A 14,253-nucleotide genomic window follows, 5' to 3' on the forward strand; every position below is an offset into this window, starting at 1 on the left:
TTATTTTTGTATTTCTTTGCTTTATATACATTTTAGTAATTGACACAGAAGACTGGTATTAGTAGATAGTGAAGCTTTTATTACATTCTCACTCACAATGAGCAATTCGTCCGAGTTGCATGGCACATCAAGTGTCATTAAAACGCTTTATTCAACCATTATACCAAATTGAAGTTTATTATTTCACAGCAACACATATGTATTTATAATTAATCACATTTATCTCCGCTCTGGTTTATATATTAGCTATAACTAATGAATGTAATAACCACACTACGATTACATTCACGACCCATTAAGGATCATTATGGAGAAAGGCGTTGCGGTTTAGAAGCATGGCATATCTTAATTTATTATAAGTTGTTAGTTGTCTTAAGTCATAATTGTTGTGTTCGAACGGCGCAGCAAAAAAGAAGATATTATCATTGTTATTTGTTGGGTTTCTATGAGTATGAAAGCAATATAGTCGGAAGAGACACGCTAACTCGAGAAGTGTGAAGAACTAAGTCTGCAAAGCAAAGCTGTGTCACTGTCATTTGAATGAAAAGTTTAAACTGTCCTGATTCTTCCTTCTTTCAGTTTTTCTTTTAAACATGCATGAAATATTTAAAAAATTCTACAGACTTCTCGCTTCTTGTTAAGATGAACGTAGTAAAAGGAACAGAGGTTCGTGTGACCTACAAACGCGACGCCGATTACAGAACATGTCTTTGGAACGCTTTATGTTGCCTATATCACTCGTGGAATCTTTATGCATTTGAAAAGAATGTAAAAAGTTAGTCAATATATTAGAAAAGTTTTTTGATTTAGTGCGACAATTTTGAAGATACTAGTCTCTAAACTACCTGCAGGTCCTGAGTCTCAGGCTCCTGTAAACAATGGGCAGTTTCAAATTAGATAGCCGTGTTTAAACCCAGGAGGTTGGGACTCAGGAACCGCAGACAGTTGAGTTGCTTGCATCTTAAAGATCCAACGAGTGACATAGGCACTTTAAGGCTTGGTTACAAAGCACGTAGCCATACTTATTTAACTAGATTGAGCCACCGAATGATATAATTAACTGACCCAATAAATACTGAACTATATAATATGTTACTTACTGAACCATGCATCTAACGTCTGGATCAGTGAGCACTAAGCAATTTCATTAACCAGATAGATCACAACTGAGACCAACTGGATTGAGAGTAGAAATTCAACAACTGGATTGAGTGTAGAAACGTTATTTTACTTCCTCTTTTGAATTATTTGACACTATTTGCGAAACATGATTAGTAATAAGCGCGAAAAATTTGCATTTGTCCGCGAAGTATTTAAATTTCATCTTATTATTTTATCTCTGCTGTTTTTAATAAAGACGCTTCGTCTTTTTTAAATATTTACATTTTTCTGATAAAAATCATAAACTTCCTAAATACTTGCTTTGGTAATAGCATATCAAGCCTTGGCATCCGTTAACGGTTATGCGAAAAACCTTCGGCAATTGCAACGACACAGCATTCAATGTCGAAAATGCGGTTAGAAACGAATTTAATGTTATTTAGTATTGAATTTCCAAATTTTTTGGTGCTAAATGTATAACCCTGAAAAAATTGTAAAGTTAAGTTGAATAAGAACTAGGTGGATGATCGAAAACGCCTGAAGAACATGAATACACGTTTTAAGCTGTATGCCGAAATAGCTCAGGTGGGAGAGCGTCAGACTGAAGATCTGAAGGTCCCTGGCTCAATCCCGGGTTTCGGCAGGAGATAATTTGAAAGACTTTGCCGGTTAGCTTGGTATGTCTGCAATATATTGAAAATAATGCTTTCGTTTTGCGGTTTTCGCAAATAGTTTGTTTGGGTAATCAAATGTAAAAAAACCAAAATAAATATGTGTCATTGTGACAATAGATTTCAATGCATTACGGCGGCTCTGGGGGATTAGCTCAAATGGAACAGCGCGCTTTGCATGCGCGAGGTAGCGGGATCGATGCCCGCATCCTCCATATTTTTTCCTATTCAATCAATTAAAAACGCATTAAATTCTCGAATATGCGACACAACTTTATTCGTTCAAAATATCAATTTTCTTTTTAACAAGCTCGATGAATGGCGATTCTTCCTATCCTTGTCAGTGTTCGTGTCCTGGAATAATACTCATAAGAGTATGGAATAATACTCCTATTATCTTAATGAGAACAACCTGCTGACTTCTTGTCAATCTGGTTTTAGATCATTTCACAGTACACTAACAGCACTACTAGAGGCGGCAAATGATTGGTCGGTTAATATAGATAACGGCTTGTTAAATGCGGTAGTCTTTATCGACCTAAAAAAAGCTTTTGAAACCATTGACCATGAAATTCTTCTGCTAAAGCTAACAAATTATGGAGTTGATCCAGGTAGTCTAAATTGGTTTAGGTCATATCTAACGAATAGAAAACAAAAGTGCAAAGTAAATGGTCAACTCTCAAGCTCTACCTCGTTAACCTGTGGAGTCCCCCAGGGTAGTAGTTTGGGTCCATTGCTATTCCTTATCTATATTAACGACCTACCAAATTGCTTGAATGTATCTAAGCCCAGAATGTTTGCGGACGATACGAGTATAAGTTATTCCGCTGATTCATTTGACAAAATGCAATTTGTTATTAACCGTGAATTAGAAAATCTGAATAACTGGCTTACAGCTAATAAGCTTAGTTTGAATATTGTTAAAACGGAATTCATGATAATAGGATCGCGGCAAAGAATTAATACTACTGATAACGATATAATTTTATCTATTTCCATTAACAATCGTGAAATAAACAGGGTCAATGTTTCCAAATGTCTAGGTATGTATATTGATAGTCACCTCTCGTGGTCAGAGCATATTGACAAAATATCCAAAGAGGTTTCTTCGGCTATTGGAGCGTTAAAGCGCGTAAGACCCTTTATATCGCGCAAGGCGGCAGTTCAGCTTTATTTCGCTTTAATACAACCACATTTTGACTACTGCTGCTCGGTTTGGGATGAATTAGGGGACACACTTGGAAAAAAATTACAAAAATTACAAAACAGAGCAGTTCGAGTCATAACAAGATCAAGTTATGATGCCAACGCTTGTGCTCTCTTAAATCGCTTGCAATTAGATAATCTCTATATACGACGTAAAAAATTGAAGTCTCAGTTGATGTTTAAAATATTAAAAGGAAATATGCCTCCATATTTACAAACCTTGTTTTCTATTCGAAATTCTAAATATGACTTTAGAAATAATCAATTTAAATTAAGTTTACCAAAAGCCACGAACGAACTATCTAAAACGTAGCTTATGCTATAACGGGGCTTTGCTATGGAATAGCTTTCCTGAAGAAATGCGTAATTTAACCCTCTTTCCTCAATTTAAGAAAGCTACAAATGATTATTTTACTAATATATATAACGACTCTCTCACGGCAATTTTGTAAACCAGTTGTATTTTTTAACTGAATATTCCAACGTGTTTAAATAAATTGTTTGTATTGATTGTATTGCCGTAATCTCTTTTTGCTGGCCATAATAAAAAAAACGGGTTTCCCACGCCGGGAATTTAAAAAAAATCTTTTTATTCTCAAAATCTAATTTACATCAATATTTACACATGTACATTATATTATTTAAAAAAAAGGTAATCTTGTTCCACGTAGGCATAAAAAGCCTGCCCTAATTAAACCAGTTTTACAAAATTATGTTGATGTAAAATTTAAAAGTTAAAAGATAAATTGTCACTATAAAAAGGTATTCTTGTTCCACGTAGACATAAAAGGGCTGACCTAATTAAACTAAAAGAGAGTTTTGTTCTCAAATAAGCCATTATCGTTGAATAAGGACTATTATATTTTTCCGCGATCTTCGATGCCAACATTTTATGAAAAGCGATACATTCTTTGCCCATCGCCCCATTTGTTCCAAAAACTAGTGGTGTGAAAACTCCTTGTTCAATTTCAATGGCTCTTTTCTTATAAGCCCTTTTCTTTTCCATTTCGTGTCGATGTAAGATATGCTCAATTGGTTGGGATTTATTAGACATGGCATTTACATCTAAACTGGTTTTCATCTTATCTCAACAATCGTTATCAACAGACAGCAGTTGGTGGAGCAATATCAAGACCATTACCGGTGACATCTGGAGTCCCACAAGGCTCGATTCTCGGTCCACTACTGTTTCTCTTGTACGAAAACCACCTGTCCGAAAGCGTGGACAAATCTAGCATTGCAACCTTTGCAGACGACACAAAGATTTTTAGAACAGTCGACAATATGTGTGATGCATCCTCGCTTCAAGACGATCTAACAAATTTTGAAGAACTTTCTAGTAACGTTAACCTGATATTAAACGCTGAAAAATGTAAAGTTTTGCGAATAACCCGAAAACATCAGAAAATAGAATATCCCTACAAACTACATGATACCGTCCTAGAAAGCACTGATCAAGAGCGTGATTTAGGAGTATGGACTTCTTCCAATTTGACTTGGTCCAAACATGTTGAATACCAATGTGCTCAATCAACGAGAATGCTCGGATACGTTAGGAGGTCTACACTGGATATAAAATCTATCTTGGTTCGTCGTACTCTATATTTGTCTCTTGTACGTTCAAAGCTATGCTATGCATCTCAAGTCTGGGCGCCACAAACTGTGGAACTGATTAAACGGACGGAGAGAATTCAGAGGCGCGCGAGCAAGTATATCTTGGATCTACCATTTATTATTATTATTATTAAAAATTTTATTTACAGACACTAGCCCCGTCAGTTACGACTGATTTCCACGGAGGGCGTCTACTTAATTACATTATGAGCGTCTACTTAATTACACTATACAAATATAAACTATATATAATATGCAGAATTAACTACTTGAATTTATGAGCCTCTTGAAACAATGAATCGATTGAGCAGACTTAGCTTCACGCGAAAGACTATTCCATAATACAGCTCCTCTATATTTAAAACTTCTTTTGAGAAACTCTTTCTTAGGTCTCGGGATTGATAGATCAGTATCGTAATGTCTCAGGTTATAACCATTTTCAATCACACTACGCTCAGAAAAGGATTCGCGAAGGCACGGAGCAGTACCGTTATTTAGGATATTATAAACGAGAACTGCTTTGTTAGTTTTATATTTAGTTTCGAGATTTTTCCATCTAAGCTGCTCCAGGAGTTCAGAGGAGCTTGTATTGTAGTCTGCCCCCGTTAACACCCGAGCAGCCCTATTTTGAAATTTTTGCAACTTTTCTTTCAATAATAGACCGCAATTGTCCCAAAGAGGGGAACAATAGTCAAAGTAATGGTTGAATTAAAGCTTTGTAAATGGTGTGCATGGTTTCTTCAGGAACAAAGGGTTTAACTCGTCTCATTACACCTATTCCCGCGCCTACCTTTCTGCTTATTGCATTTATATGGGCTTCCCAATTAAGTTGTTCATCAATCTCGACGCCCAAACATTTAAAAGATCTATAACGGGTTACTGGTACATTTCCAAAGATCACTGGCTTATTTCCTAGTTTATTTTGAATGGTATACGAAGAGCCTACAAACAAAAGTTTAGTTTTGGTAGTATGATGTTGCAATTTATTATCACTAAGCCATTTACTGTTTTTAAATCAGAATTCAACATATCTACTAATTCATCAAAGTTATCCGACGACGCAAAGATTTGAGTGTCGTCTGCATATATTCCAGGGGTAGTAGATTTTAGGTACTCTGGTAAGTCATTGATATACAGCAGAAACAACAGGGGACCCAGAATGGAACCTTGGGGAACTCCACTTATTATTTCTTTGCGAGTCGATATGTAGCCATTCACATAACACACCTGCTCTCGATTAGTCAAATAGGAAGCAAACCAAGCAAGTTCGGAGTGTTTTATTCCAAACTGGTTTTTCATTTTTATCAGTAGAATTTCATGATCAATTGAGTCAAAAGCTTTTCGAATATCTAAGGAAACTATACCAGTAATTTTACCCTCGTCCATATTTTCCAACCATTTATCACACATTTGAAGAAGTAGAGTTAATGTTGAGTGTTTTGGTCTAAAGCCAGATTGAAATTTTGAAATCAGTAAGTTCTCTGACAGATAGTCATATAGTTGTCGAAAAATATCTTTCTCAAATATTTTGCTAACAATTGGCAGAATGGGATCGGACGGTAATTTTCACACTTTCTCCTATCTTCGGATTTATAGATTGGTTGGACTCGTGCTATTTTCCAATCATTGACAAATTTCCCAGTATATAATGATAGATTAAAAATGGCAGTCAGTGATGGAGCAATTATATCCGCAGATAGTTTAAGTACTTTTGCTGGAATTTTATCGAGTCCCGTAGCTTTAGAAACTTTTAGAGATTTTAGATTATTTGCAATTTGATCAATACTTAGACCTGAGAAGCAAAATGTTGAACGGCAAGTAGAATCCTTAACTTTTGTTTCGTAGGCAGCGTTACAATTTGTCACTTCAGCCGCTAGTGACGGGCCAATATTAACAAAATAGTTATTTAGTTGATTTGCAATTGAAACTCCGTCTGTAATAACGCTGCCGCCGATATTGAGTTCATTGACTATTGTAGATTTACTACCGTCTTTACCTAGAAGAGTATTAATTAATGACCAGCTTTTTTAACATTTCTCTGCTGAGAGGATTCTGAAAGTTTATTATTAAAGTAGTTAGCTTTAGCTTTCCTTATTTCAGAATTCACTTTGTTTCTGATGGTTTTATACTTTTCCCAATGCGCTTCAGAGCCAAATTTTTTAGCCAATTTCTGATGGAGGTCTCTTTCCCTCATAAGTTGCTTTATGGATGCATTTACCCATGGCATTGATTTAGTTTTAGTCCGCCTACTCTGAATTGGCGCATGCCTATCGAGTGTCTCTAGAAAGAATAATTTCCAAATTTGCCAGCTATCATTTGGGTCATTAAATTGGTTCACATAATCCCAGGGAACCGTATTTAAGTCTTCGAGAAACTGTCGTTCATTAAAATTTTTAAAATTTCGAAATTCCTTAAAGGCTTGTTTTTTCTTTGGAAACACCATTTTTTTGACAGCAAAAATTAGGTTATGATCGGAAATCCCTAAATTAATTACTCCATAGTTAGAAATACTCTCAGGATTGTTAGCTAGAACCAAGTCAATTAAGGTTGCAGTTGTTTTAGTCACCCTAGTTGGTTCTTCTATCAGTTGTTTCAGCTGATATAACGTACATATATTTAATAATGTTTGCGTGTGATTATCATATGGGGATTTACTAACGTCACAATTAAAGTCCCCTAAAGCTATTAATTCTTTATTTTCCATATCACATTTTTGAATAAAGCGTTCAAAGTCGTCAAACAAACTTATATTAGCATTCGGAGGTCTGTACCAAGAACAAACTAAGAATGGCTTGCTATATTGACGAAAAATTTCAATGCACACCATTTCAAGCGAATTTGGGACCAATTCTGTACGTTCAACACATGAAAAGCAGTTTCTAACATATAAAACGACACCCCCACCGTGTCTATTACGATCCTTTCTGAATAAATCGTATCCAGGTATTTTAATTTCATGGTCTGAGACAAATTCATCGATTTTGGACTCATTGATGGCTAAGACATCAATCGGACATTTTTCCAATATTACTCGAAGCTCATCGATATGCTTCAAGAGGCTATTAACATTTAGGCTAGCTATTCGAAAACCTTTGAGATTAGCAATTTTGCTAAGAGCAGATTCAGAATTACAATTTGCTATTGCCGGGTCATTCAACAAGTCATTTAGTTGATTATCGGAGGTTATTGCTGAAATGTCCGGGGAAATATCATGTCAATTAGGTATATTATTTGCAAATTCTCTTAAATTGTCCTGAAGAATTGAGCTGCCTACATTATTTAGATGAAGGCCTCTGAAGTTCAAATGGGAACTATTAATGTTAGCATTTTCTAAATACGATATTTGGGAGTGTTTACAATGACTTCTTAGCATATCATTAACTTGTTTTACCTTACCAGCAAGTTCTTGATTATCATTCCTTACCACAAGTGCTGAGACACCTACAACTGTATCTGGAGAGGAGTGCTTGATTGTGTTCGTAAGATCTACGATAGAATCGGCAACAACTTTTGCGGACGAACTCTTAAGATTGTTGGTTCCAACGTGAAGAATCAGCTTATCTGGTCTTTTCCTGATTAGCGGTTTAATAAAGTCATTCATGTCTTCAACAGTTGCTCCTGGAAAGGGCTTTACCACATAGAAGTGATCCCTATCTACATTACTCATTTTTGCACCAATAACATTTTTAACCATGGAGTCACCAGCGATGACAACGGTTTTCTTTTTTGCTGGGTGTATCGTCGTTCGGTTGAAGGCAGTTTTTGACGCAGCCATATCATCGGTTATTGCTGACTTTACAGTTTGCGTGGCCGACGTTGCTATGTACGTATTGATCTTTTTCTTTTTTGGTGTTTGCTTTAGGCCTTGTTTATTGGACGTTTCGCCATAAAAAGCATCCTTATCTGCGACATTACCTACAGTAGGCGACTCGAAATGTTAGACCTTATTCCACTCTGCTATTGGCACGAATTTTTGGATCTAGTGTTCTACTTTAAATGCATCAATGGGATGATAAAAGTTAAAGATAGTGTTCTACCATCAATTCAGAACCGGGAGAGATCAACACGATCAGCCAACCCCGCGTGCTTGACGTTCATCACACCAAAGTGCAAGACTGTAACATTCCAGAAGTCATTCTTTTCTAGGTGCGCAAGAGTATGGAATGTTCTTCCAAAAGGGCTGACAACGAAGAACATAAGCCTTTGTCGATTCAAAAACGATCTTTATAACTATTACCATTCGGCCTTGAATATATATGACGCCGAAAATCCTAGAACTTGGAAGTCTGTTTGTTTGTCTTGTAACGCGTCCCGTAATTTGTGTAATTCTAACTCATGCTGCTATTAATTCAAATGTGTGTCCTTGTGTTCGTTTTGTCCAGCATTGTTACACGTAAATTTCCTTAAAGGTGGATCTTCCTGTGGGATGTGAGCAGTCATTTTACTCTCGGAGTACAATTCTATACTGCTCCTATCACGAGGAAGATTTTCCTAAGTGTGAACTATATATTGTGTGGAGATTGTATGATGTCTGTTTTATTTGTTTTGAAAGGGCTGCTGTAATTGGCGTGAGCTGTAGCAATACCCTGCCTCGATTATTGTGAATATTCATGCATTTGTATTGATTTTGTGCTGTTCGTGTTTGTAATATTGTATGTTGTATTCAAATGGCAAAGCATAATAAATAAACATGTGCAACTCTAACGTCAAAAAATGCACATTGGCCTTGTCTATAAAACCCCCTTGCTTTTACATCCAGACGTGCTCCATTCTCCGTATTAGCTGACCTTAAATCAAAACATTCGCCAGTTATTGGTTGAAGGATTGGTTCTATTGCAACATCTTTGCACACTTCCGACAACAAAGCAGCTTCGAGATTTCGTAGATTATCGTGTCGTGCATGTATAAAACCACCTGTTTTACAATCCATTGCGTGGTTGATATTAAATGGGACTCCACACGGACATTTGCTTGCCAGATCAGGGATATGTTTGTTATATCTCAGCGACAAAGCATCTCGAAATTCCTCTTTGTTCAAGGTAAAACCTGGGAATCGAAGCAAGGCCATGGCGGTGAAAACGCCAGATCCTAGCCACTAGACCACATGGGAACTTGCTATGCCTTACGTACCAATGTCGTTTTATTTCAAATCGGGAAATCGAACCCCGGTCTCCCGCGTGGTAGGCGAGAATCCTACAACAGAACCACCAGCGTAACATCACATATTGTAGTCAATTTCGGCAATAAGCTTACTCCGGTATGAAACATATTTTGAATCAACGTATTTTGTTTTACAGCAGTTCATTTTGCGATGCATGTTCAAGAAAATGTTGGCATTACACCTATAAATTAGGTGCCATGCTACACGAATCAAACTTAGAAATTCAATTTTTAATTTCGTAAAGAAAGATTTATCTTTTAACAATTGCTAAAAAAGATTTAAGGAAAGGCAGCAATTGGGGGATTAGCTCAAATGGTAGAGCGCGCGCTTAGCATGCGCTAGGTAGCGGGATCGACGCCCGCATCCTCCAAAATATTGTGCTTTGGATCTCAAATCATGCTTCAAAAAACCGTGGCTTTCCGTTGAATGTTTTTCGTAAAAATTTTAAAAATAATATTCATACCTAAGTTTTTAATAATATTATCAAATATTGATTGATCAATAAAAAAGCTGGCCGTTATCAGCCTTCGATAGCTCAGTTGGTAGAGCGGGGGACTGTACGTAAGTAAACAAACATCCCTAGGTCACTGGTTCAAATCCGGTTCGAAAGAAAGTTCCATGGAAAAGATTTTGAAAAATATTTTACTTCGCTAAGTCAAATTTATACTTGCAGTGGAGTAGAAATTTTTTAAATATGTATGCATATTTATAACAACCTGACATTTGAAATTGCACAGTATGCTCCGTTGTTGTGTGCAGCAAGGGAACTAAGTGGATGATCGAAAACGCCTGAAGAATATGAATAGCCGTTTTAAGCTGTATGCCGAAATAGCTCAGGTGGAAGAGCGTCAGACTGAAGATCTGAAGGTCCCTGGTTCAATCCCGGGTTTCGGCAGGAATTAATTTGAAAGACATTACCGGTTAGCTTAATTGGTATGTCTGCAAAATATTGAAAATAATGCTTTCATTTTGCGGTTTTCGCAAAGAGTTTGTTTGGGTAATCAAATGTAAATAAACCAAAATAGATATGTGTCATTGTAACAATAGATTTCAATGCGTTACGGCGGCTCTGGGGGATTAGCTCAAATGGAAGAGCGCGCGCTTTGCATGCGCGAGGTAGCGGGATCGATGCCCGCATCCTCCATATTTTTTTCCCTATTCAATCAATTAAAAACACATTAAATTCTCGAAAATGCGACACAACTTTATTCGTTCAAAATATCAATTTTCTTTTTAACAAGCTCGATGAATGGCGATTCTTCCTATCCTTGTCAGTGTTCGTGTCCTGGAATAATACTCATTCAAGTGTTGATTGTATTGCCGTAACCTCTTTTTGCCGGCCATAATAAAAAAACGGGTTTCCCACGCCGGGAATCGAACCCGGGCCATGGCGGTGAAAACGCCATATCCTAGTGGCTACGCTCTTCCACCTGAGCTATTTCGGCATACAGCTTAAAACGGCTATTCATATTCTTCAGGCGTTTTCGATCATCCACTTAGTTCCCTTGCTGCACACAACAACGGAGCATACTGTGCAATTTCAAAATGTCAGGTTGTTATAAATATGCATACATATATTTAAAAAATTTCTACTCCACTGCAAGTATATAAATTTGACTTAGCGAAGTAAAATATTTTTCTAAATCTTTTCCATGGAACTTTCTTTCGAACCGGATTTGAACCAGTGACCTAGGGATGTTTGTTTACTTACGTACAGTCCCCCGCTCTACCAACTGAGCTATCGAAGGCTGATAACGGCCAGCTTCTTTATTGATCAATCAATATTTGTCATACAATAGTTCATAGAATTTTGATAATATTATTAAAAACTTAGGTATGAATATTATTTTGAAAATTTTTACGAAAAACATTCAACGGAAAGCCACGGTTTTTTGAAGCATGATTTGAGATCCAAAGCAAAATATTTTGGAGGATGCGGGCGTTGATCCCGCTACCTCGGGCATGCTAAGCGGGCGCTCTACCATTTGAGCTAATCCCCCAATTGCTGCCTTTCCTTAAATCTTTTCCAGCAATTGTTAAAAGATAAATCCCTCTTTACGAAATTAAAAATTGAATTTCTAAGTTTCATTCGTGTAGAATGGCACCTAATTTATAGGTGTAATGCCAACATTTTCTTGAACATGCATCGCAAAATGAACTGCTGTAAAACAAAATACGTTGATTCAAAATATGTTTCATACAGCGGATCCGGAGTAAGGTTATTGCCGAAATTGACTACAATATGTGGCGTTGCGCTGGTGGTTCAGTGGTAGAATTCTCGCCTGCCACGCGGGAGACCGTGGTTCGATTCCCCGCTAGCGCATGAAATTCCGCTCGGATGCATTGTCCTAATCATTAACACCCATCCTGTGGTTTCTCTTTTGCGCTTGCTGTGTCGTACCAAAATCTTCAGAAAAAACGGGTATTATTTGAAATAAAACGATATTGTTGCGTAAGGAAAAGCAAGTTCCCATGTGGTCTAGTGGCTAGGATCTGGCGTTTTTACCGCCATGGCCCGGGTTCGATTCCCGGCGTGGGAAACCCGTTTTTAAATATATGGCCGGCAAAAAGGGATTATGGCAATACAACCAACACTTGAATGAGTATTATTCCAGGACACGAACATGCACTGACAAGGTTAGGAAGAATCGCCATTCATCGAGCTTGTTAAAAAGAAAATTGATATTTTGAACGAATAAAGTTGTGTCGCATTTTCGAGAATTTAATGTGTTTTTAATTGATTGAATAGGGAAAAAATATGGAGGATGCGGGCATCGATCCCGCTACCTCGCGCATGCAAAGCGCGCGCTCTTCCATTTGAGCTAATCCCCCAGAGCCGCCGTAACGCATTGAAATCTATTGTTACAATGACACATATCTATTTTGGTTTATTTACATTTGATTACCCAAACAAACTCTTTGCGAAAACCGCAAAATGAAAGCATTATTTTCAATATTTTGCAGACATACCAATTAAGCTAACCGGTAATGTCTTTCAAATTAATTCCTGCCGAAACCCGGGATTGAACCAGGGACCTTCAGATCTTCAGTCTGACGCTCTTCCACCTGAGCTATTTCGGCATACAGCTTAAAACGGCTATTCATATTCTTCAGGCGTTTTCGATCATCCACTTAGTTCCCTTGCTGCACACAACAACGGAGCATACTGTGCAATTTCAAAATGTCAGGTTGTTATAAATATGCATACATATATTTAAAAAATTTCTACTCCACTGCAAGTATATAAATTTGACTTAGCGAAGTAAAATATTTTTCAAAATCTTTTCCATGGAACTTTCTTTCGAACCGGATTTGAACCAGTGACCTAGGGATGTTTGTTTACTTACGTACAGTCCCCCGCTCTACCAACTGAGCTATCGAAGGCTGATAACGGCCAGCTTTTTTATTGATCAATCAATATTTGATAATATTATTAAAAACTTAGGTATGAATATTATTTTTAAAATTTTTACGAAAAACATTCAACGGAAAGCCACGGTTTTTTGAAGCATGATTTGAGATCCAAAGCACAATATTTTGGAGGATGCGGGCGTCGATCCCGCTACCTAGCGCATGCTAAGCGCGCGCTCTACCATTTGAGCTAATCCCCCAATTGCTGCCTTTCCTTAAATCTTTTTTAGCAATTGTTAAAAGATAAATCTTTCTTTACGAAATTAAAAATTGAATTTCTAAGTTTGATTCGTGTAGCATGGCACCTAATTTATAGGTGTAATGCCAACATTTTCTTGAACACCTATACCCACCTTTGCTGACATGTGGGGACACCTACTTCTGGGGACATAGCGTTTAATAGCTAGTACACATTTCATACTTTCGCTGCAGTTTATTTAAGTGTCTTACCTTAGGTTTTTTGCTTAAAATCCTGGTTTAAAACAAGTTTATATCACACAGAATTGTGGGGACATTTTTGTCATCACTTGTGGGGACAGGGTGTGTACCCACTAGTGGGGACAGTTGTGTATTTAGATTTATGGGGACACTTTGTGTGTTCCCATTGCAGCATTGCCTGAGTTTAAAAACTTGTGGGGACAGTTACTTCTTACATGTTCCGATGGTAGAGGTAAGGATGATCCGACATCTTTCAAGCTTTATTCAGGTGATTTTGTATTAAAAAGTTATTGAAGAAGATTTAAGGGAATGTAAGGATGACTTTCGAACGAATATTGAAAAAAAACACTATGTTATTCAATGTACACATATGACACCAACGACACTAATCGGCAAGTAAAATCAAATCTAGTGATTATTAAAGACTAGTGGTGGGCATCTTCATAATTTTATTGATAATTCAACTACAGTCTATTGCTATTTATTTGCTAAATGAATTCAATTTAAAATCTAAAGTACTGATTTTACAAGTCGAAATTCTTTTTCAAAGTTATGTAAATTAAGGTGACATATAAGAAGACATAAGAAATATATAAAAAGCTTTTCATCCACGCATCTTGATCTAAACTATTAATTTATTAAACATTTATT

At 36.8% G+C, this 14,253-nt stretch overlaps 10 non-coding genes across 10 annotated transcripts; 6 read left to right on the forward strand and 4 right to left on the reverse strand.

Moving 5' to 3' along the window:
• The first annotated feature begins 1,671 nt into the window (after positions 1 to 1,671).
• Positions 1,672 to 1,744, forward strand: Trnaf-gaa. Its single transcript has one exon. It is a non-coding gene; the product is annotated as a tRNA-Phe (tRNA).
• Positions 1,745 to 10,277: 8,533 nt separating this feature from the next.
• On the forward strand, positions 10,278 to 10,364 carry Trnay-gua. The gene is given in 2 exon segments: positions 10,278 to 10,314; positions 10,329 to 10,364. It is a non-coding gene; the product is annotated as a tRNA-Tyr (tRNA).
• A 211-nt stretch (positions 10,365 to 10,575) lies between these two features.
• Trnaf-gaa lies at positions 10,576 to 10,648 on the forward strand. Its single transcript has one exon. It is a non-coding gene; the product is annotated as a tRNA-Phe (tRNA).
• Positions 10,649 to 10,824: 176 nt separating this feature from the next.
• On the forward strand, positions 10,825 to 10,897 carry Trnaa-ugc. The gene has a single exon. It is a non-coding gene; the product is annotated as a tRNA-Ala (tRNA).
• Positions 10,898 to 11,414: 517 nt separating this feature from the next.
• On the reverse strand, positions 11,415 to 11,501 carry Trnay-gua. Its single transcript is given in 2 exon segments — positions 11,415 to 11,450; positions 11,465 to 11,501. It is a non-coding gene; the product is annotated as a tRNA-Tyr (tRNA).
• Positions 11,502 to 12,005: 504 nt separating this feature from the next.
• On the forward strand, positions 12,006 to 12,076 carry Trnag-gcc. Its single transcript has one exon. It is a non-coding gene; the product is annotated as a tRNA-Gly (tRNA).
• A 145-nt stretch (positions 12,077 to 12,221) lies between these two features.
• Trnak-uuu lies at positions 12,222 to 12,293 on the forward strand. The gene has a single exon. It is a non-coding gene; the product is annotated as a tRNA-Lys (tRNA).
• Positions 12,294 to 12,512: 219 nt separating this feature from the next.
• On the reverse strand, positions 12,513 to 12,585 carry Trnaa-ugc. Its single transcript has one exon. It is a non-coding gene; the product is annotated as a tRNA-Ala (tRNA).
• Positions 12,586 to 12,761: 176 nt separating this feature from the next.
• On the reverse strand, positions 12,762 to 12,834 carry Trnaf-gaa. Its single transcript has one exon. It is a non-coding gene; the product is annotated as a tRNA-Phe (tRNA).
• Positions 12,835 to 13,050: 216 nt separating this feature from the next.
• Positions 13,051 to 13,137, reverse strand: Trnay-gua. The gene is given in 2 exon segments: positions 13,051 to 13,086; positions 13,101 to 13,137. It is a non-coding gene; the product is annotated as a tRNA-Tyr (tRNA).
• Positions 13,138 to 14,253: the final 1,116 nt, after the last annotated feature.

The sequence above is a fragment of the Dendronephthya gigantea genome, unplaced genomic scaffold (genome assembly GCF_004324835.1).
Source record: "Dendronephthya gigantea isolate DGI-Jeju-01 unplaced genomic scaffold, DenGig_1.0 000342F, whole genome shotgun sequence".
In the NCBI taxonomy this organism is placed as follows: domain Eukaryota; kingdom Metazoa; phylum Cnidaria; class Anthozoa; order Malacalcyonacea; family Nephtheidae; genus Dendronephthya; species Dendronephthya gigantea.